At 38.0% G+C, this 22,688-nt stretch overlaps 1 protein-coding gene across 1 annotated transcript in view; it reads right to left on the bottom strand.

Annotated features, from left to right (window-relative positions):
- The window catches only part of mcph1 (microcephalin 1), a 298,002-nt gene that overhangs the window by 60,500 nt on the left and 214,814 nt on the right, over positions 1-22,688 (bottom strand). The gene's annotated exons all lie outside the window — the stretch shown is intronic.

Below are 22,688 nucleotides of genomic sequence, written 5' to 3'. Positions count from 1 at the left end.
CCAAGTTTCAAGAAGGTGTCTTAATGTGTACGTTTCTTTATTAAAAAAGGTATGTTCTGAAAAAGGTTCAAAAGCTTCAGACAGTTGTCATCATCCACTCTAAGTTGAATAAAGTAATAAATCATTGTGCTTTTTACATTCCGTATGCAAAAGGCTGCTAGCTTTTTAAACAGGACATTGCTCTGGGTCCTCAACATTAAGGAAATCCCTTCTTATGGGCCTCATTTCTACCCCAAACAGTTGGGACATTTTTGTCAACATTTTAAGCAGTATAAATGTCAAAAATCCACTACAAATTGAGCAACAGAAGCCAGACTGGCAGAAGTTAAATGAACTATTATCCAGCCAGACATTCGGACAGCAAAACTATTCATGACTTGGCTTCAATAAGGAGGTTCCAGTTTCATTTGAGGGCATTTGTTACTAACATTACTAAAACTCTTATTCAGTTACTTCTGTTAAAGTTTCAATCTTGCAATAATGTTTAATTTTAAAAGAAAGACCTGTAGAAACCCACATAGCAATCTCTAAATCATGTGGATGAGCTAATCAATCATAGTTGAGTCTATAAAGTTATGAAAGATCAAAAATATAATTTTGATTCACATTAAAAAAAAGCCTACTCTTGCCCCAAACTCTCAGTGTATGCATGTTCACATGTCACTGGCATTATCATTCATCCCAAATTGTTCTTCCGGAAGTGGTGGTTAATGTTGTTTGTAAACTGCTGTACTCCATGTTGTAAAGATCCTATCATAATGAAATTTGGGTAAGTTGTTGTTGTTTGGGGTAATTTTCAAACACTTGCTGTTTTTGTCCACTTTAGTATAGAGGGTCACAGTGTTTGGGAGTTGATGCAGTACGTCTTGTAGATGGAAAACACTGCAGCTACCACTCACCAGGGATGGAGAATGGAAGAACTACCCAACTAAAGGACTTCTGTACTGTAGATGGTACTGAGCTACTTAAAGGTTGCTGTAGCTGCCCTATTCAGGTAGCTGCACATTATTTCATCACAGTCCAGAATTGTACATAGTAGGCAGTGAATAAACTGTGAGGAGCCAAAAGGAGAGCCATTCAATGCAGGATATTCAAGACTTGATCTGCTTCAGTCAGTACAGAATTTATTTTGCTGACCAGGGTCATTTTCTTGTCAGTCGTAACAACAACTTCCTTAGGTGTTGCTTTCTTGTGAATGGGCCATCTTTTTTCCAGGCCTTGGTCCCTTCAAATTTTTAGCACAGTGGAATATCAATGTTAATTCTCCCAGAAAAAAAAAGGCCTCCGGTGCACCTTTCAAACCACAGCATAAATATGCACCAACATAGCTTACCAAAAAAACAAGATGGTGACCCTTAGAGCAGTGATAACGGATGATGGTAATGCCAGGGGGAGAACGAGAGGTGATCTCATTGAGATGTATAAACCTCTTACGGGTCATGACCAGGTAGATGATGGCAGGATATTTCTCCTGACTGGGGACTCTAGAACCAAGGCATGCAATCTCTAGATAAGAGGTAGACCATTTAGAATAGCAAAGAGGAGAATTCGTTTTTACTCAGAAGGTGCTGAATCTTTGCAATCTCTCCCTAGAATGCTCTGTAAGCTCAGCCATTGAGCACAGTCAAAACAAAAATTGATAGGTTTCTCAAGACCGATGACATTAAAGGACAAAGCTTATGAAGGTGGCATTGATGTAGATGATCAACCATTATCTAAATGAAAGACAGGGCAGGCTCAATAACCTACTCTTGTTCCTATATTTCTTCATTTGATATGTACTCACTGCAGCCATGGTGCAAAGTTCCTCAACCTCTAATCTATGTCTGTGGGTGGTCATGTGGTTCTTTGGGTATTACACCTGCCTCTGAGACAGAACATCTGGATTCAAGTTCCACCACAGGGCTTGATGACCATGGAAGGTGCATTTATTATGAAGCCAAACCAGACGAATCAACTGCAAATCCTTCTGACATGCCAAAGACATGTAGTCAGAGTTGGAGAGTTTCCTGGTTATGTACGCTTAATATAGGGTTCACGTCTCAAGTTATAGTTCTGGTGATAGATTAGCAACCTGATACAGAAAAAGCCGAGTGATGAAACACAAGCTTTGTCTAGATATAAGAACAAAAAAGAACAACCTAAATTTGTAGCAGTATTTGAGTGGCTTGTCCTGTGTTTTTCTTGGTGGGATATTTTGTATTAAAGTAATTTTTTTTGGAAATGTCAGAATTTTTTGATAGATGTATGTACGTGGATTTTCCTAAGAAATTTCATAAGATTACATAGAGAGTTCCAAAAGCATTAAAACATTTGGTATTCATTTAGCTATATTCTGACAATAAATGATATCATTTTGCTAATTATACCAGGTGGGCAAATAATAGGACAAAGTCAGATTTAGCAAGATCATAGGATCCATACAGTGTGGAAGCAGTGCATTCCATCCAGCAAGTCCCCATGTAACTCTCCGAAGATCATCACACTCATGCTCATTCCTCTATCCCTATCTCCGTAACCCTGTATTTCCCATGGCTAATCCACCTAACCTGCAAATCTTTGGACTGTGGGAGAAAAAAACAGTCCCCAGAGGAAATCCACACAGATATGGGGAAAATGTACGAACTCCACACAGCCAGTCACTGACGCTGGAATTGAACCTTGGGGGGGCTGGTGCTGTGAGGCATCAGTGCTAACCACTGAGCCACCGTGCCGCCTAGTGGCAAGTGGACAAAAAGACGGCAGATTGAATTCAATGCAAAGAAATACTACTGCTCAGAATTTAGCAAAAAGAAAGATAACATTAAGTAATTGGAGATGCCTTTTAGGTTGTTTAAGCCATAATTGACCATGGTGTGACAGGTGCTTTTTTTCTTTATCTTCGCTATGTGACGACGTTGTCACTTTTAGAAATTAGCCTGTCCTTTTTTTGAGAGATTATAAGGCAGAGGTACAGAACTAACTACTGAAGGTGGCTTGAGGAAGCCGCTTAGGAGGCCTTGGGTTTGTTTTTAAAAACAGCTTAAATGGATGTTGCCAACTCTCACAGGCCGAGCTTTATAGGTTTTTTTTTAGCTTCAGGAGTCAGAAGCTATTTGGGGTCTTAGAAGAACTGGAAACTTCAGTGAATGACTTCTAGCTGCTACTTTCCTTGAAATCTGTACTGATGTTGTTTCCTTCTGGATTGGAGAACTACGTGTAAGAATCTGTCTGAATTTGCCTCTTTGCCAAGGGGTATGTCATGGGATGTTACTATATTGGAACAGTTAATTCGCAATAGATACTTTATCTACTATTCAATTAAGCTTTCCAAAGTAAAGTTAATCTAAATTCCTCTTTCTTTAATTTGTATTCTAACTATAGTGTTTAAATAAATTGTTTTGCTTAACTTCATCAGTCGTATTGCACCTGGAACAGGTACTTCACATCTTCCCTTAAAATAAGAAAATGTTGGGGTCTGGGCTACCTTCTTAAAATATTTTGAGGGGTCTGGAGTGGTTCATATCATCTATAATTGAACTATTACTATGGATTAGCAATGATTTTCTTTCACCAAAATCCAGATGGGAGATCAAAAGGATGCAATTATAAAATCTGTCTCAAAGTCAGTGCGGAGATCGGTAGCTCTCTTAAATTGAAACGACGGTTTTAAAAGATGCAATACTGAAAGGAGGGTTGACTTGCTGTTGAGAAGTTTGGTGCTGAGCGGATGTATCCAATTATGGCGGAATCCACAACAAGGAGTTAAGGGCACAGCATAAAAATAAGAGATATCCCTTTTAAGATGGGAGTTGAGAAGAATTTCTTCTGGGAGTGTCAGTAATCTTTGGAATTCACATCCCCAGAAGGCAGTGGAAGCTGGTAAAGTACATAAATTCAAGGCTAGGGTTAGACACATTTTTGATCTACACGGGTTATGGGTGCAGTCAGAAATGTAAAGTTAGGACCACAATCAGATCAGCCTCGGTCAGATTGAATGGTTGAGTTCCATGAAAAGCAAGTCTTCAATACTCTTCCACCTAATCACCCACACCTTGCACATTTCTGACATGTAGATGATGTTTGAATCTGTTGCTGCCTCTAAGAATTCCCTGACAAGAATTAACGGGCTTGATCCTGTGCTCAAATTCACTTTTGACATGGAGCAGTCAGATGAACTCCCTTTCTTCAAAGTCCTAGCTGTGAAACGAGCCAAGGGATTCTCTACCACTGTCTACATCCAACCTCCCTTCACTGGTTGATATACAAGTTGGATTCTGTCACTTTTGCTTTTGAAACGTGTCCAGTCTACCTCAAGGTAAGGTATCTCAAAAATCTGAGTAGCATGTGTAGTTAGATGGTTCAAGTTTCAATTATGCAGTGGCAACACAAGTGTTGTCGCCATAAACAGGATTCTAACATCAAGCCAAAATGTTCTGTACACACAAGTGAGTAATCTGACATATGGATTTTAGTGTCAGAGTGATGCTAGACATGTAGGCCGCATGTCCCAAAGACTGATTGTATCAAACAGCATATTCATGTTTGCAAAAAACAAGGTACTTACTACATTGAGGCCACTACAAGTGTTCAGTATTAGATATGATTCTGAAATTGGACAACACTCGATCAATCATTCCCAGTGTGCCAGAAATTGCCGTGATAGCCAACTTAAGACGACCAGTTGGGCTTGCAGTGTGGCACACTTATACATGTTGGTAGCCATCTATACTAGTAGCCAGAGCCTCAGCTTTTGCAATCAGAAAGAACATGTACATGAATGCATCTGTTTCAACTCAGTAAAATGGGTGCCAGTTATTCTCTTCAGTGATAATGGGAACTGCAGATGCTGGAGAATCCAAGATAACAAAGTGTGGAGCTGGATGAACACAGCAGGCCAAGCAGCATCTCAAGAGCACAAAAGCTAATGTTTCGGGCCTAGACCCTTCATCTCTAGGCCTGAAACGTCAGCTTTTGTGCTCCTGAGATGCTGCTTGGCCTGCTGTGTTCATCCAGCTTCACACTTTGTTATCTTAGCCAGTTATTCTCTTGTTCATTTCCAGGGCAATGTCTTGATTAATCAGTCAACCTGCCTGAGTTACATTGAGACAAAGCTTGGCAATTAACTGTCAGCCGTCATCCAACTGGTGCATTCTCCACAGCAACACCTCTACAAATCAGAGTTAATTTGTCAGCCCAGCATTCTACTTGCCAACCAATCAGCACTGTCTTCTCATACAATATAAAAAGTTTGTTTGACCTTCACATTGACGTATCTAAAAAGTTGTCCTGATGAGTTGAAGTAGAAAATTTTTGACCAGATGTGTCTTTTCTCAGCAATACTCAAGTTGTGTTTGACCAAATGACTACTTAACGTACACAATGTAGTTAAGGCGTGATAAAATTACATTTGGATGACATTGCAAAACTGAAAACAGCCAAGAGCTTGTTAATTTTATAACAATAAGGTTGAGATTGTTGAACTTGCCAGGACCTAACAGGAATAAAATCACCCTGAATCAGCATAAATTTGTCTCAATACTTCAATAAAATCCTTAAGTATTTTCTAACCTATTTAAGTGATTTTTAGTCTGATATATGCCTACGCAATGGCCTCAATGAAGGAATAAATATGCCGTAGTTCACAGTGCATTATTTGAGCTGGCATAGAAGGCTGGCTGATTTTTGCATGGCCAACAATGAAAGTTTTGTATACACTTGGTATATAATAGAACTCCGCCATCCTTAATGTTTGACCCCAGAAGCGCAAGTTTTACTTGCCTTCTACTGAATGCTGATCATGAAATGAGGCAGGTGATACAGAATGATTGCTCATGATGAGTGGTAATCAGAAATGGGTCCTCCAGAAAAACCAATGATGAATGCTTGCTTTCAAGCTAAAAGGCGTCTTATTTTCAAACTTGTCAATTAGCCGTGCTCTAGTGGGGGAATTTTGTGTCAATGAAAGAAAAGGTCCTAGAGTGGACGAAGGAATCTGCCTCAAAGAAGGAGTTTCAGACTGAATGTCACAAACAAATAAACAGGGACCAGCTGTTGGCATGTTCTTGAGAAGAATGCTTCAGAATAGGCTCTCATCTGAATTGTTACATGGTCACCGGAAACACACTTTGTATATATGCACTGAACTGGGCTATACCAAACTGCAAGGTCAGCAATAATTTCAGATCAACTAACTGTGTGCTAACTTTATGGAACAAAACAGTCTAGTGTTGCAGTAAAATATCTAGTTTGCTCAGAGATTACCAAAAGATTTTAATGCCAAAATTACCAGTTCCTTCCTCTGATTCATCATCAGATAACTGAGTACCCATTTAGTAATGTCAACAACATGGGTGGAATGGTCATGAATTTCAATCGACCCAGCAGCCAAACTGTGGAGTGAAAAAGTTTGAAAACAATTCTAGTGACAATTACAGAACATGTAAAAACAAGATTCATGAGGCACTTGGCTGAATGACTGACAGATGAATTGCGCTCTGTGGTTATTTTCAAATAGTGGCCATGCCAAACATCAAGTTTCCTGAAGGATGTTTTTCATTATGTCCTTGACGACATTGGATGTTATACAGTGAAGTTGTGCACTGATATTCCCAGTGTCCCATATAAAAAATGCAACTTACTAGTGTATGACTTGTACAGATGCCCAATAAATGCTGAAATCAAGAGATGCCATATTGCAGTTATATCAGGGATTGTAATGCCCACAGATTAATCTCTGGATGATAGCCTTATCAAAACATCCAAGGATCATAATAAGCACCAAAACTGAAAAGTGAATATTTAATGAAGATTAAATGTTGCAAAAGCGGAAATATTCTTACTGACCAACTTGATGCTTTGTGCGATTTCATCGTGAAATCATGAGATGTTACTCATGCATGAAGTATCATCAGACCATTTTGAAAACTGCAGAACACCTAACTCAATCGACTGAGAAGAAGATGTGTTGTTGGGATGAAAATGAGACTTATGAGACAGCAATCTTTACAAATGCTGCCATAGCTAAGGAGACTTAAAAATTTGACAAACTGTCTGTTAAAGATACTAAGGACAATTAATTTGACAGTTTGAAAATTCTTGTTTGTGGTTAAAGGTATCTTTGTCCAATTAATTCACTTAATAAACAATGCCAATATTAAGTTAGTATGAATTATCTGTGTTAAATACTTTTTCATATATTCATATACCTATAAAATGGTAACTACCCACCCTGGCAGTTCACATTTATACACACATTGTATTAGTGTGTAAGCTGACTCTTATTTTTGGGAAGACCTTTTGAGATTTTAAAGATAGACACATATACTATATATCTATGGTAAATTAGCAAAGTTACAAACACTTCTCTGAAATAAGCTTTTAAAACGTAATTACAGTTAAAACAAAATGTTTCTGACTTCAATTTCCTAAAGTGATTTTTTCATTCTCAAATATTTCACATTCATTTATTCAATTATTACAATCTGTGCTTCACAGTTTTGGCAGGAAAGATATAACAGCACTGTGGCAATTCTGCATGCGGCAAAATGTATTAATCTTTGAGTGAAATGCATAGAGTTTCCATTTCAAACTATTGTTTTCTGGTCATTAAGGCATTTTATGTGCTTTTTTTAAAATAAGCTGTACAAAAGTTTATGAAAACAAATAGGTATGATGTGGTCAATAATTTTCCAATGCAAGTAATATAATGGAGCTGGCACAAATGATTTAAATATGATCAGAAAATTAGCTGATATAACAGATAACAAAACATCATTTCTGAAGCAGTGTGTCAAATACTTAAAAAATTGGTTTCTGCTGCATTCTCTCAAACAATATGGTGAGGAATGGAAGCAACTCATTGGAAATTCTCCAGTTTTATTTTCAGTGTTTTGAAAGTTGGAATTATATCTCCTGTGAAATTATTCATGGTAAGTCAGCAGAGGTATTGTTATACAAGTACAGAAACATTATATTCAATAGAAGATCTTACTCTGTTACTAATAGATATATGTGTCTGTGCTGTGGAAATTGTATGTAATACTGTTTTTCTATGCGTTACACAAAAATTTAAAATGGAGTGAAAACAAGCAGCTTTTTCAGATTGCTATCATGACTGAAAACACCGTCTGCAATGAGGGAAAAAACAATGAAATTTAATCTTAGGTGGCAACTGTGCGTCTGAATACAAATGGGAGGACAGAAACGTTCAAAGATTATCTACTCAGTTGATATCTTGTATCTATGTTGGTTTCACAATGAAATGAAACAGCATTAACCTCATGTATCATTGTACCTGCTCTTCAACGCTTTCTGTAAACTGATCTAGAAAATATGCAAGTTGATAAAACGAACATTCAATGAGTTAATTAACTAAAAACAAACTGTAAATGAAAAAGGAAAGCTATAATGTAGACTTAAGGCTAACAGCATTACTTTAAGTTGGCTTAATACTATGAGAACTCTATTTATTAAAAGAATTTCAGTATTTTTACAGGTGGCTTAGGGAAACATTTTTCAACGCTGAAATCCAAAGACAAAGTCTTTAACTATCCCATGTGAGCAAATAATTACACAGACAGTATAGTGGGACATGAACTTTTCATAATTTAAGTTGTAATTATACCTGAAAGTCCATCACAATACAGCAGGAGAAGTAGGCAAAAATGCTTTCTTTACGGTGCATGTATATATCTGAAGAGAGATGTGAAACACTGAAGGCCTGAGACTTATTTTGGGAGGCAGCCAGAAAGTGCTGGTTTTCTAGGACTTTAGCAACAATTTTGATTCTGAGACAAAATTGTCTGATCAAGCGCTCAAAGGATTTGTTGCATAAATCTAAATTGGCACCTCGGTGCAGGAGGTGCCCTTTTTCACATGAGGCATTAATCTGAGTTCCCTTCTGGCTGTTCAAGTGGATGTAAATGTTTCCATGGGATTATTTGAAGATCAAGATGTTCTCCCAGGGTCGGGGCCAACATTCCTTCCTCAACCAACATTTTAACAAAACAGAATAAAATTCTACAGATGCTGAAAGTCATGAATTGTCCCCTTTGATTAGAATATCACCAAAGTCATTTAATTATTTAAGAAGGATGGGAGAGCTATACACAAATTTACAGGCACAATTATAGGACATTACTAAAATCTGTTCGGAACGGTGTGACAGAGGACTTGAAGAGATCTTGCTGTGGAGTAAGAGGCAGTTATGTTTGCCGTTATCTTGTCAATGACTTCATTTGAAAAGTGGTCAAATAATTGAAAAATGATTTGGGACCTTCTAAAAATAGGATAAGGCGCTACATAGGAGTAAGCATGTTTTTCCATCTTTATTATTGTAATTCTGCAGCTGAAGCTAAAATTATTTCTTGTAAATGATCTTGCAAGTTATATCATTTTCTAAACTATCAAAAGTTAAGATGTGGTAAGCATAATACACTCACATGTAGCTGGAGACCACAATAATGTAAGTAATAAGCAGTTCTCAATTTTGAATATGGTTAGAGAAATTCCAAATGGAACATAATGCCTGAACATACCTTGTACGATAATGCTATAAATGAAAAATAAAGGTTTAAGATGAACCAATGTGTATCTGTATGCCCTTCTTGGTAGCTGCAAAGTACTTTATCGAAGATGAAAATGGCATTGACTGGGATCTGCAGATGCTTATACCAATATACAGCTAAAACAGCATCTTGTATCTTCCAACTAATACCCTCACACCAAAGCTAATAGCCGTTTCAACTGTGGCTCAGGACTCACGCAAGTCTCAAGGTCCTGGGTTCAAGTCCCATTTTGGGCTTGAGAGACGATGCTGCACTGTCAGAGGTGGTGTCTTTCAGGGGAGACTTGAGATTACTGTTCTCTTGGCACCCTATTGAACAAAAGCGAGTGAATTATACCTGGTGTACCAACTAATATTTATCTTTCATTCAATATTAAAAATACCATGTTGTCTAATCATTATCACATTGAATTTTTGTGGGAGTTTTACATGCGCATATTGGCTGCAGCATCACGTTCAAGAGTGCTTAATCGACTGCAGTGTTTTGAGATACCTGGTGGTTTTGAAAAGTGCAATATGAATGCACATCTTTATAATTTTTGAAGATCTTTTTGAGCCACCTGAACCTATAACATATATTTGTGTATATATCAATGTGTCTCAGTCATTTTTTGATGATGTTGAGGGCACTAGACAAGAGCTTATTTCATCAATGAATCAACTTTAAAAGTACTCCAATTCATTCAGTAATGTCTAGAATACCTTCTGTCATTCAACACATCAAAAAAAGTCATTTATTAGATAATAAAGCATAACTTTGCCTCAGGGCTTTGTCAAAAGTCATGTCGAAGAATCCTCTACCTAATCAAAGTGATCTTCAAATTGGAGCTTATCCTGGAAAATATCAAAAATTTGACAATTATATGTCCTGCTTTCTGTTGAACCAGCTAATGCTTCTAAGAGGGTTAATGATGGGGACTGCAAGCCACTGCACTCAACCTGATCATTTCATACAGTACAGGTGGCAAAATCAGGAGAATAGCTTTGGATCAAGTGCATCATCTGAGTCTACCAACAGGCTTAGTAACAAAGTCTAATTAACTAATGTAACTTGTACTCATCATGCAATAAATTACATCTTGTAAAATAAGAGACTCTGTTTGTTAAAACTCATGACTAGCTGCTCTTCTATCACTGTAAGCCAAGTAGGATTGATAGTAGTATTCTGCTACTCAAAATACAACAAGATGCAATGGTGAAAACATTCATAAAAGAAGAAATTTCCAGAAGTCCAAATGGTTTTACAGCTGTAAAGACTTGCATATAAAAATTAAAGCAGAATTGCTATTACAGAAGTAACATTTTCAAAGACAAAGAGATCACAGCAGTATTGAGATACTGCAGAATTTACAAACAGAATTGGACACCTTGAAGAAATGGTTCTTAACATAGAGAATACATAGAATTCAAATGTCATGATCCCAGTAGCATAATTCTTAAGATTCAAAGTTACATGGCATGACACATCAAAAAGAACAAATTCCCAAGTTCAGGAATCCAGGATACTGCAAAGAAGTAAGGAATTGTTTTCACTGAGCATTCATTTTCCATGTTGAAAATTTATGAGATTAATGTTTCACAATATTTTTATATGCGGTAACTTTCTAATTCAATAGTGAAGAATTCTTCAGTGAAAGACACTTCGGAGTAAGGGTCTTTCATCATCAATGAAGTAATGGACCAGAGATCCAGTTTAGCAGGAATGACATTCTTTGTGAAGGACATCTAAGCAATAAAAAGTCCTCCAGTGTAAGAACAGTTCACAGATTATGGAGGGTGAAGATCAATAGTTCTCACACTACAGTCCTATCAATCTTTGAATTCTAGACAGAACATATTCTGGAAGAATCGTAAACCACCAATCCATCTGAATTTGACAGTTAGAGACTTGAGGGAGAAATTGGATAACAGTAATTATGAGTGTGCAAATGCCACCTCTGGGGGATAAAACAAAAAGCTTCAGGGAGATGTTATATAAGGTATTGGCTCTGAAAGGGTCAATACTTGAGACTGCATCAAGCTCACGAATTGGATGACATCATACAGTTGGACAATCCAGTGAATGACTTTGGATCATGAAGGAGACACATGTAGCATGCCTGTTAAATGTTTTTCTCTGCGCAGGTTTCTGAGATCTGTGCATGGCAGTGACTTCCGAAACCGGAAGTCAATGCTGCGAATGGTGTCACAACGCCGAGTGCCTCGCACAGATCCCTGCAGTGGCAGCATGCAGTTTAGAAGGAGCACCAAATACATGTTATTTATGTCTCTTAATAATTTTGGTTACCTAAAATTTACAATGTGGTAAAATTACAATGTGATGCACTTAGCACATCAAATGTACAAGGTTTAACTATCATTTCAAACATTATAAAAAATAAAAGGTATCCCACTGCAGTCTACATTTTTATAGAATGTACTTACAAGCACTCATCACTGCGAATGACTTAGTCTGTTGTTTATTACTTCAAAAATGTCTATCGAATACTTAATTTTACGTCTATTTTTAAAAGAAACAAAAACTAGTTAAAATAACTTGAATCTAATTGCTATATGCAATAAATTACATCTTGTTAAGACAAGAAACTCTTTTTGTTAAGACCGATTAGTGGTTAGTGTTTTACCACTATAAACCAAATAGGCCTTTGCATCCTGCCAAGCAAAGAAGATTCGTGGCGGCATTCTTCTGCCCACAAATGCCACAGTTTCTTGTGTTTCCTTGATGGTGCATAGAATGGAAGTTTCACAAAAATTCAAATGAGCAATGTAAACGTTTAGCCTCTGTCCCCACCCTAAATCTTAAAATCCTTTCAGATCTTGTAGGAAGCCGCAATCTGCCCTCATATATTCATGTGATAAAAATGCAGCCATTCCTTTCCAGTTACTCTGTGGGCTTCCAAAATATGCATACCATGAGAAAGGAAAATAGTATTTCGTTGCTTGCTATTTGGGCTTAACTTAAGGGACAAATAACATCCTCTGTGAGGGTGACTGTGTGGGGCATTTTTCTTCTTCACCTCCTTCTAAATAACTTCAATACAGGAAATCACAGCATTTCCTCTCTATTGTCCAGCTTCATGGGACAGCCTCAGGTTGATTCTTTTGTTCCTCAGCCATTTATAACTACAGCATTTCTAGAAACAGCTTTTTTTTTCAAACCTGCAGTACCTCTCTGGCATTTTCGAGGATTTCTCTCTAGCTCTTTTAAGTTCAGATCAATGCTGTCCCTTCACAGAAACATTAATATACACGTAGCTAGCTCAATCAGTGAACGGAATGACTTCTAAATTATCTATTTTAATCCTCTACTGGCACTTTACTGTCAGACCTCTTATCCGACACCTAGCTTTCAAGAAACTGCAATTTTCTTTTATTAAATTATGCGAAGACTGTGCTCGCTATCTTTGGGCCCACTACAAATTCTCTGTTCGCTCTCTGCTTGAACGTTAGTTTCCATTCCCGCTTCCAGTGATGCTTTTCATTCCATTCTCAAAAGATTATATACTTGCGCTCTCAATCGTATCATTTGCGTCCACCCGCTTTCAGCCATTATCAGTCATTAACTCCCGTACCTGCATCTTGGCATTGACCATTTCACAGTTCTTCTAGCTGACCTTCTGCCCTGTATATACTGTAAACTTCAGCTTATCCAAAACTGTACTGTTCGTATTCTTTTTCACAGCAACTTTAATTTACCGACTATCCCTATGTCTATCTTCCATTAACTCCTAGTTTCAAAAAAGCTGCAATTTTCAAACTCTTAATCATTCTTTAATGGCTATTGCACTCTCAATTCCTTTAAACTCTGGATTTCTCTGATTCTGGCTTCTTCAGAGTTTTGCCTTTTCTAGTCATTCAATTTTTCTGAAGTTGCAATGAAATCTTTGTCAAATCCACAAATACAGGTTGGCAGCAGGCATTGTATAAGTATTGGATCTCGTTACTTGCTGCTGAAAGTCTGGCCATAAGGTAACGTGCAGCCATCACAATTTTGTGTAACAGCACAATCCACATAAATGCTGCAACAAACTGCAGTACATTTTGGGCTGAAAGCACTCACGTTTGTTAGCAGATCCATTTGGCTATAAATCTGCAATGCTGATGACTGATTGGGATGCAAATGCAAAGACACAAGGCATGGTCTGCATCTGGAGGACTGTGGACTGTTTTGATCCCCTTACTTTTTATATTAGTTATGGTCAAATGGCATGGGGAACAGGTAGGAAAGTGGAGTTGAGACCATAGTGAGATCAGCCATAATTGTATTAAATGGAGCAACAGGCTTGATGGGCTTGAATTGTCCATTCCTGTTCCTAGCTTTACATTCATATATTGGACAACTGTTTAATGAAAATCATTCACAACAGTTTCAACTATCTAACAAAAACTTTTCAATATAACCACAAACTTTCCTCTTCTTTAATTTGTTCTTGCTCCTACAATAGCATTCATAGAATCACAGAATCTGTGCAGCGTGGAAACAGGCCATTCAGCCCATTGAGTCCACAGTGACCCTCTGAAGAGTCATCGCACCCAGACCCGGCATTTCCCATGGCTAATCCACCTAACTTACACATCCCTGGACACCATAGGCAATTTAGCATGGCCAATCCACCTAGCCTGCACATCTTTGGGCTGTGGGAGAAAACCAGAGCACCTGGAGGAAAACCATGCAGACATGGGGAGAATGCGCAAACTCCACACAGACAGTCACTTGAGGGTGGAATCGAACCCGGGTCACAGGCACTGCGAGGTAGAAGTGCTAACCACTGAGCCGCCCTATATCAGACAGTGACAATGAAGGAATGCAGATACATACCTGTGTTAAGAGACATCTCTTGCAGGGAAAAACCAATCATGAACAGCTACAAATCAATCTCAAAAGGGACTGTACAGTGCAAGAAGTAGGCACAAAGCAAAAGGAAATTTATTGGAACACACCCAGCTAGGTTGTGATTCACCTATCACAAAATAGAATCTTTGTCCTCCTCTCAGAGCCAGAGTCGTCTTATCTCACATTATGTCATTGATCAATGGCAGTCATTGACATAATATCCTTATTGTACAGCACTGTTATTGTCTAAAATTACTACATATCTGTTTTAAATGTTATGCAATTTATACAATGCAAAATATGAATGAAGGGTTTTGTACCTGCTGCTGGACGTCATGATCACAGATTTACGAAATTAGCGTGCACACAAATTTGGGTGTGCCCTTGTGTATTAGAGGATTGCTAAACATTCTGAGGTTGTAACAGGTGGGCAGGCATTGTTGTTCTTAGAAATTTTCAATGAACATACAATATTCAGTGATAGTTACCTCATTTCAAAAGCAAAGCATTTTTCAAAAGGCAAAGAACAGCAAAAATATTCCAAGTGCCTTGATGTGTAATTATTCAGAAACAACTCCTGACAAAAATGACTTTCTTAGAAAGAGGAATGTTGAAGAAGGAATGTATCTTTCAGCCTTCTTTTAACAGGACAATGACTGAGCTGTAAAGATTCGCACACTGTCTGAGGTTACCATAAAGGACTCTCCTTCTCGATCTCTCCCCTTGCCTGAGGCAGGTCACCAGTTGTCCTTTAATGATACAGCAATGTGATGGTTTGGTAAGACTATGGTTCCTTTACTTTTTAACCATCTCAAGATACATCAAACTCCCTCAGTTGAATATCCACAATACATCATAAACATCAAGCAGACATTGTTCACCTTCTCAAGGGCAGTTAACAATGGGCAATAAACGCCTTACCTGGGGCACACAAATTCCGGAGAAAAAATTAATAAAAGAGCAAACTTAAGAGACTAATTTCCAATAGTCCTCCTCTCCAAATCGTTGCCTATCCAAGGTTCAATTAAATCTATTAAATACACCAACGTTATTGCCGTTAACTCATTAACGACTTCCAAGAATAATTGAATGATAAATATCAGAAAGAAATTGAGCACTGGCCAAACGAAGGGATTAATATACACTGCTGCCAAAGGTTGCTTTTGTTTGGATCTCACAATAAAGATTTAAACAAAAAACACTCCTAATGCAAAGTAAAAGCAATGTGCAAACTCAGTTAATAAGTACATTTGAGATTACTTGTTCCCTGGTAAGCATGGTCTCACCTGCTGACTAAGGTCTTCTGGTTATCTGTGAAAAACTCCAACTATCACTCTCAGGTATTCAGTCTGCATGCATGACCACTATTGACCGTCCAGAGTTGTGGGTCAGGGGGCAGCATTAGGTACTATTTTTGGACAGGTGCCCTCTCAGCAATGTTCTCAAAACACAAGCAGGCAGGTCTCTTTATCCTGTGTTTTCATGGAAGTGAGTACTCCGTAGAGACGATAACAAGAAAATTATCCCTTACTATTTGGGAAAACTGTTGATCTGGATGTTGATGAGAAGAGTAAACACATTTGTCATGAAGCAAAATTTTCATCTCAAGTTCAGCATGGAATACATTCCCTTTCCAGTTCATGCTGTGAAATGTTTCTAGGCAAACTACCTTTGATTTCCAAGTTTTGTTAAATTACTATCAATTTGTGCAATACTCTCATTAGTGGCATGTAAGAATTGGTTTGAGATATTTAGATTCAATTCACAAGATATTTTGAACCTTCAGAAAAGTGGGAACTGTTTTAGCAAGTTTCTGACTTGGCCAGATATTAAACCAAACTGCAAATCTGAAAGTTGCCTTATCCTCAGCCACATACCACTCCATAGGCCAAAGCACTTGGATAAAGAACTTAAGCTTGGAGGAGACGATACCTTGAACACAGGGTATGGGGCAGCGGATTAGTTTTCCCAATGATCAGATCAGGAGGCTCCCTCTTTCTTTGGAGGATGTTCTAACATCTGTAAGGTTCTGGAATAAGACCCTCCTGTGCATTGGACAGGTAGGTATTGCCAACAAAACATATCCCTGAATTTCCTGGCTTCTGGCACCTTTCAGTGACCTGCTGGTTGTTGTACGATGCCACTCTAATCCTCCATCTATCTTGGTTTTTTGTGGGCTTACATGGTCTATTGTGTGCACTGATAGTCACCTGCTGGTCTAATGAGAAAAGTCATGTAAAATAAGCAAGATTTTGTTAATCTCTGTGATTATTTACAGGTTATAAGGATCGTCTCTACATTACTTCAAAGGCTGTTTGGACAGCCTAATTTCAGATATGTTCCCCATAAAATATTATTTTACTCTCTAATATAATCCTCAAGCGATCATCACCATGTTTACTGTACTCAATTAAATATTAAGTCTTTCAGTCCGATATCCGGCATTGATCATTCATGCTGACTCTCTCATTCTGTTGTGCACAAGTGGGCTGAGGGCAAGAGATATTAAGTGGAAGTGCTTCAATCGGGGTTCTCACTTGTGTCCTCTTTTTTTCATTTCCCTTCAAATGGGTCACCCTAACTTTGCAGTCACTCAGCAGTTAGACAGTAACTTTGCTGCACTTAAGTGTGGTGAGGAACAGCCAAAACAAAGCTTTCCTTTTTAAACTGGCTGTATGAATGTGCAGAGCATCAGCGAGACCAACATGCAACTTATCCTGTTCATGGCTGGCCCGCCAGATTCAGCATCTGCATCCCGGTGAGAACAACAAAGAAGCAGATAAATTTGAGAGATTGGAGGAAGTGCAGACCACATAGTTCCCAGAATCTGCTTGGCCATTCAACATGCTTTTGTCTGATTGTCTGCCTTAGCTTCATTTTACTGCCTATCCTCCATAATGCTTCAGAGCAATAATTTATCAACCTTGGTCTTAAATATTTTATTGACCACTACTTGCAGAGTAGTTCTCTCCTATGTGTCCAAAATTGTCTGACGAGATCTGCTGATTGGTGGTGTATTATTTATTCAAGTCATGACATGTGCTTTTTACTGCCTTCACATTTCCCTTTCCATTTTGTCATCACTGGGTCTGAAAAAGCTGGGAGCCCTCCCAGAGATTCATGCCTCTGTTTCAGTCTAGGACAAAGGTCTCAGGAGTTGATCTCAAAGTTGCATCTCTTCATGTCGGCGTTCAACACATTCTCGCAGTCCATCTTCTGTCCTGCTCTGGTGCATGTGCCCTGACTGAATTGGGAGAGTTCTGAGCTTTGGAATTTGGGATGGAATTAGCAGCAACCTTGTCAACAAGGGATTCTGGATTAAAAGGCCTTCCATGCAGTCCTAAATGCGTTAAAAAACTAAACGCCCACAACTCTTTGAGGCAGAGTTCCAAAGATTTACAATTCTCTTGAGTGCATTTCTCCTCACCTCAGTCTCAAAAGATCAATTGCTTACCATGAAAGTGTAAGCAGCTGTTCTAGATTCCACGGTGAGGGTAAACAACCTTGTTAGATACAGGGTAAATGGAAGAGAAGTGGAGAATTCCGACAGCTACACCATTGTTCAAAATAAGGTTGATGTACACCACATCACAACATTACCCTATCCGACTACTCCACTACCTCATGAAAAATCTGTTGCAAGTTAGTTGAACAGGACTTTCTTTTAATAAATTTGTGTTGTCTTTTGTTAACTAATCCTCACTTGCTCAAGTGATTGTTGATTTTGTCTGAAATGATCATTTTGAAAAGATTTTCAACTACTGAGATTAAACTGACTGGTCAGTATTTTCTGGACTCATCCTTACAATTCTGTTTGAAGTACGAAACATTTATAATTCTCTGGTCTGTTGTACCACTCTGCAGTTGCAGCTTTAAGGAATCAACAACGTTATGTGAATCATAGGCTGCCATTGAAATTTATGTCAAATATGGAGTTAGGTTCTGTCAGACATGTCGAACTTGGTATAAAAATGTATGGGTTAAAACACTACACCATGAGTGTGTAGTACTATATATTTCCAGTTGCAATAATGTGTAAAATAAATCAAGTTAATAAATATGAGATCCAGAGTGCAGTTAGGTATTTCAAGACTTTTGTCTGTTTAAAAATCTTTACAACATTAAGTTGAGAGAGTATTCATGTCTACATTAATAATTAAAATGACATGAAAAATAAAATGTTATACATGTAGAAGAAATACATGCAAGTACTGAAATTAAATGTTAAAATTATACAGATCTGATGATGTTTAAATTGACCATGTTCTAATTAGTGGAAGATGCAGGTTTATGTGATTACAGCAGAATTCCAGAATTGTCTGCATTAACCAACCTCTGCCAATAGGTGGAGCTGGGAGCGACCAGACACCAGAAAGTTTAAAGGTCAGAAGAAAGGGCCGGAACAATGCCTGGGGGCGCGAATGAGGGACTGAGGATAAGATCTGCAACTGGAGAAAAACCGCGATATTCAGGACTCAGAACAGGAGCAGAAGCAGACGGAAAGGGTCTTCTAAAGAGGCAGGCCACAGAAAAGGAAGTCTGCAGCAAACAATGCTATGTTGAAATTCACAACTTTCAACAAACATATTGTCACTATTATTAACATTAATGCAAATAATGCTGAGTTAACCTTAATGGGAATTTACTGTACAAAAGCAGTATTAAGAAAATTTTGGTCTGTGTTGCACATCTTAAGAATACTTGCTCTGACCTCGGTGACAAGCCGGTTATGGATCCCTACCATGAACACTCTTTAAAAAAAAATTCTTCAATTGGCAGTTGAAGACTATCTCTCCATACACACTCTCTACTCAGCCAGAAACCCCAGTAGTGCAATGTTAATACCACACCTGAGTTCAAGACCCATAGCAAAGCCAGGAGACAGGGAAAGAAAGTGGCAGATGAAATACAATGTGAGAAAGTATGAGGTTATGCACTTTGGTTGGAAGATTACAAGCATAGACTATTTTCTAAATGGAGGGAGGCTCTGGAAACCTGAAGCACAAAGGGCCTTAGGAGTCCTAGTTCAGGATTCTCTTATGGTTAACATCCAGGTTCAGATGGGTATTAGGAAAGCAAATGCAATGCTAGCATTCATTTCAAGAAGTGTAGAATACAAGAGCAGCAATGTACTGCTGAGGCTGTAAAAGGCTCTGGTCTGAATACATTTGGAACATTTAGAGCAGTTTTGGGCCCTTTATCTGAAGAAGGATGTGCTGGCCTTGGAGGGGATTCAAAGGAGGTTTATATGACCCAGGACTGAAGTGCTGGTCATACGAGGAGTGTTTAGGTCTCTCAATCTGTACTTGAGTTTGAAAGGATGAGGGGACATTTCACTGAAGCTTAGAGAATACTGAGATGCTCGGATAGAGTGACATAGAAATGATGTTTCCACCCGGAGGAGATACAAGAACCTGAAGCCTCAAAGTGAAGCAATGTCACTGACATGAGGAGCAGTTTCTTCATTCAAAGGGTGATTAATCTGTGAACTGATTTCCAGAGAAAGCTATGGAAGTCAAGTCATTGAGTGGGTTTAAAACAGAGATGAATCAAAGTGATCAAAGATTATGGGAGAAAGCATGGAGAATGGGGTTGAGAAACATACAACCATAATTGACAAGCATAGCAGACTCGATGGCCTGAATGGCATAATTCTGCTCCTGTATCTTATTGTCTTATGGTCCACTAACGATGACCCAAACTTGCTGCCAGCCTCTCTGGGCATTGAGCAGGTTGATTAAATAAAAACATCCTCTCCCAAATGTTCAACCCATAAGTTCGCATAGCTTTCACTTACAGAAGGATATCTAAAATTAAGAATTACTATTACATTTTCTCTTGTATTTCAATTTACACTTTCACTGTTATCCATGCCTCCATTTGTGATTAAGACATAAAACGTCAGCAAAAAAATCTAGTATGAACTGGCACTTTGTGCAGAGTCCAATTTTGAATGTTGCAATTCTTGCCAAGACAGTTAACTAAAAAAATGGTTTAAACATACAAATTAAAATGTATTGCATGACTAATTATGATTAACACTTGAGGAAAAACAATTAAATGCAAATGCAGTTTAAAATAATAATATTCAGAGCTAAACAGAGGACATGGACAAGCAACTGCGAATTAACAAGTCATAAATAAATTGTTTGCAGAATTAGTTCCCTTTGTTGAACACTTAAAAAAAATTGGAAAATATTCAGTTTTAAGCAGTCCCTGAACTCTTTCAGTGCTGCTCTGTAAGTTGCAGTAAAGTGAGTAAGAATGGTCAACTGGATGATTTTTCATTTGCTCCCTCTGAAGAAGTGCTTCATAACTGTTCTGAGGTGTCTCCCAAAAGGAGGTTCAGGCCTGAAACTCTATATTGCTGGAGAAAGGTTATCCATGTTCTGCCAACTATATTGCACCAACTGCGGCATATAATGCTTACTATTTTAAGACTTTCATCTTTTGTACACATTCAGCCAAATACTAAAATAATTATTACTTGCCAAATAACTTTGACAGGTAAAGCCATGTTTAATAAATTAGCCTGTCTTTTATTCTTTCATGTTGGCATTGCTGGAAAGGCCAGTGTTTGTTGCTCATCCCCAACTGCCCTTGAAATAAGTGACTTGCTTGCCATTTCAATCAGCATTTAGTTGATCATCATACAACTGTGCCACTGGAGTATATATAAGCCAGACCAGGTAAGGATGGAGGATTTCCATTACCAAAAGATGGGTTTACCAACAAACAATGGTAGATCCACAGCATCATCACTGAGACTTGCCTCATATACCAGACTTTTATTAGTTGGGTTTAAATTTTGTCAGTTGCTGTGGTGGGATTTGAGCCCTTGTCCTAAGAGAATTGTGGAAGTTAATATCCTACTCTCAAACCCATTAGCTTCATTGCTTTAATGCTTGCTTTGCAAACAAGCTGCTACAAAGGGCACAATCTATCACCAAAGCAAAATCACTGCAAGTTTATAACCAATGCTTTTTAAATTGGGTAATATATGCTATCCAGGAAACATTTCTCACACCCTGTACACTTTAAATAAAAATTGTAATCTATCTAGAGCAAGATCAAGCTGAATTTTCTTTTTTTCCCAAGAAGTTAAATCACTTTTAGCTTAACTGCCAAGGAACAATGTCTGGCAATTGTATTTTAAAGACTTAAGAGAGAAAATCAATTTTTTTTCCCATTGGAGTGCAGAACTTATTAAACTTTAGAGCGCACAACTCATTGGCTTTACATTTCAAATTAATCACTTTTGGTGTCACAGGCATTCATAAGGGCCATATTCCTTCAGGAGAAAAACTGAACAATTAACTATACTTAAAAAGTAGCCATGCCAGAGGAAAAGGCTGACCTGTAAAATATTTCTGAACTTAAGGTAACAACCATTCTTATAAACAGATTTTTTCTGCTTCTTTTGCAGAGGAAAATCAATCCCCATATAATAATTTGCAGTTTGGCAGATTTTCAAAAGGATTATCTGAACTGGTTCCAGAATTACTTCAGTCGTTTAAAGCAGAGTGAATATTTGATGCAGACTGTGGATTATTGGTAACATTGAAAACTTTGTTACACAGTACCTGCATGGTACAATAATTTTGGGGCTGACAACTCACCAAATTAATTGATAAAAAGGATGGCAGACTTACTGGCATACTGGGAATAGTTTTCTCACAATCAAAGACAGCAGAGGTTTGTCAACGGAAAGGAGATTATGTTCAGTATCCTAATGAATGTGCTACATTTTCAGTTCACAACATAAATATCCTTGGCACTCAGAACTAAAACAAATCATGTCTGTAAGGCATTGCTAAAAAGTTCTGGATTTGTGACAAAATATTTTCTTGAATTTGAATGCGCAGACTTATGATATTGTAACTCACTGTTTGAAATGTATACAGTGCCATGTGACAGGTAGAGCGATGTTGTAAGGTTTTCAATTGCTGACAGCACTTGACATTTGTCACTTGCCAGACTCAATGCAGTTCAGAAATTTCTATGTGCCATTTGTATACCTTCAGTGCAGGACACAAACATTTCTGACTTTCTTGTTTAAATTAAGTATCATTGAATGAAAGCATTAGTTATTTCATTGTAAATTGTGTGTGAAGCATGACCCATCGTATACGCTATTTGCGCATTCTTCAATTTCAAGAGGTACAATGCTCTCTCCAGCACGTAGTCCGAGGGAAGCCAGAATGATTTCTTCTGTCTATTCATACATCCCCACTTGAAAAGGGTGAAAGGGAATTACCAGTGGCTCTGTTATTGGCCAATCATGTTTCTTTGGAGTTTTGGAAAACG

Source organism: Stegostoma tigrinum, chromosome 4 (genome assembly GCF_030684315.1).
Source record: "Stegostoma tigrinum isolate sSteTig4 chromosome 4, sSteTig4.hap1, whole genome shotgun sequence".
NCBI lineage: Eukaryota > Metazoa > Chordata > Chondrichthyes > Orectolobiformes > Stegostomatidae > Stegostoma > Stegostoma tigrinum.
The sequence above is the reverse complement of the archived record's forward strand: the minus strand, read 5'-3'. Positions and strand labels throughout refer to the sequence as shown.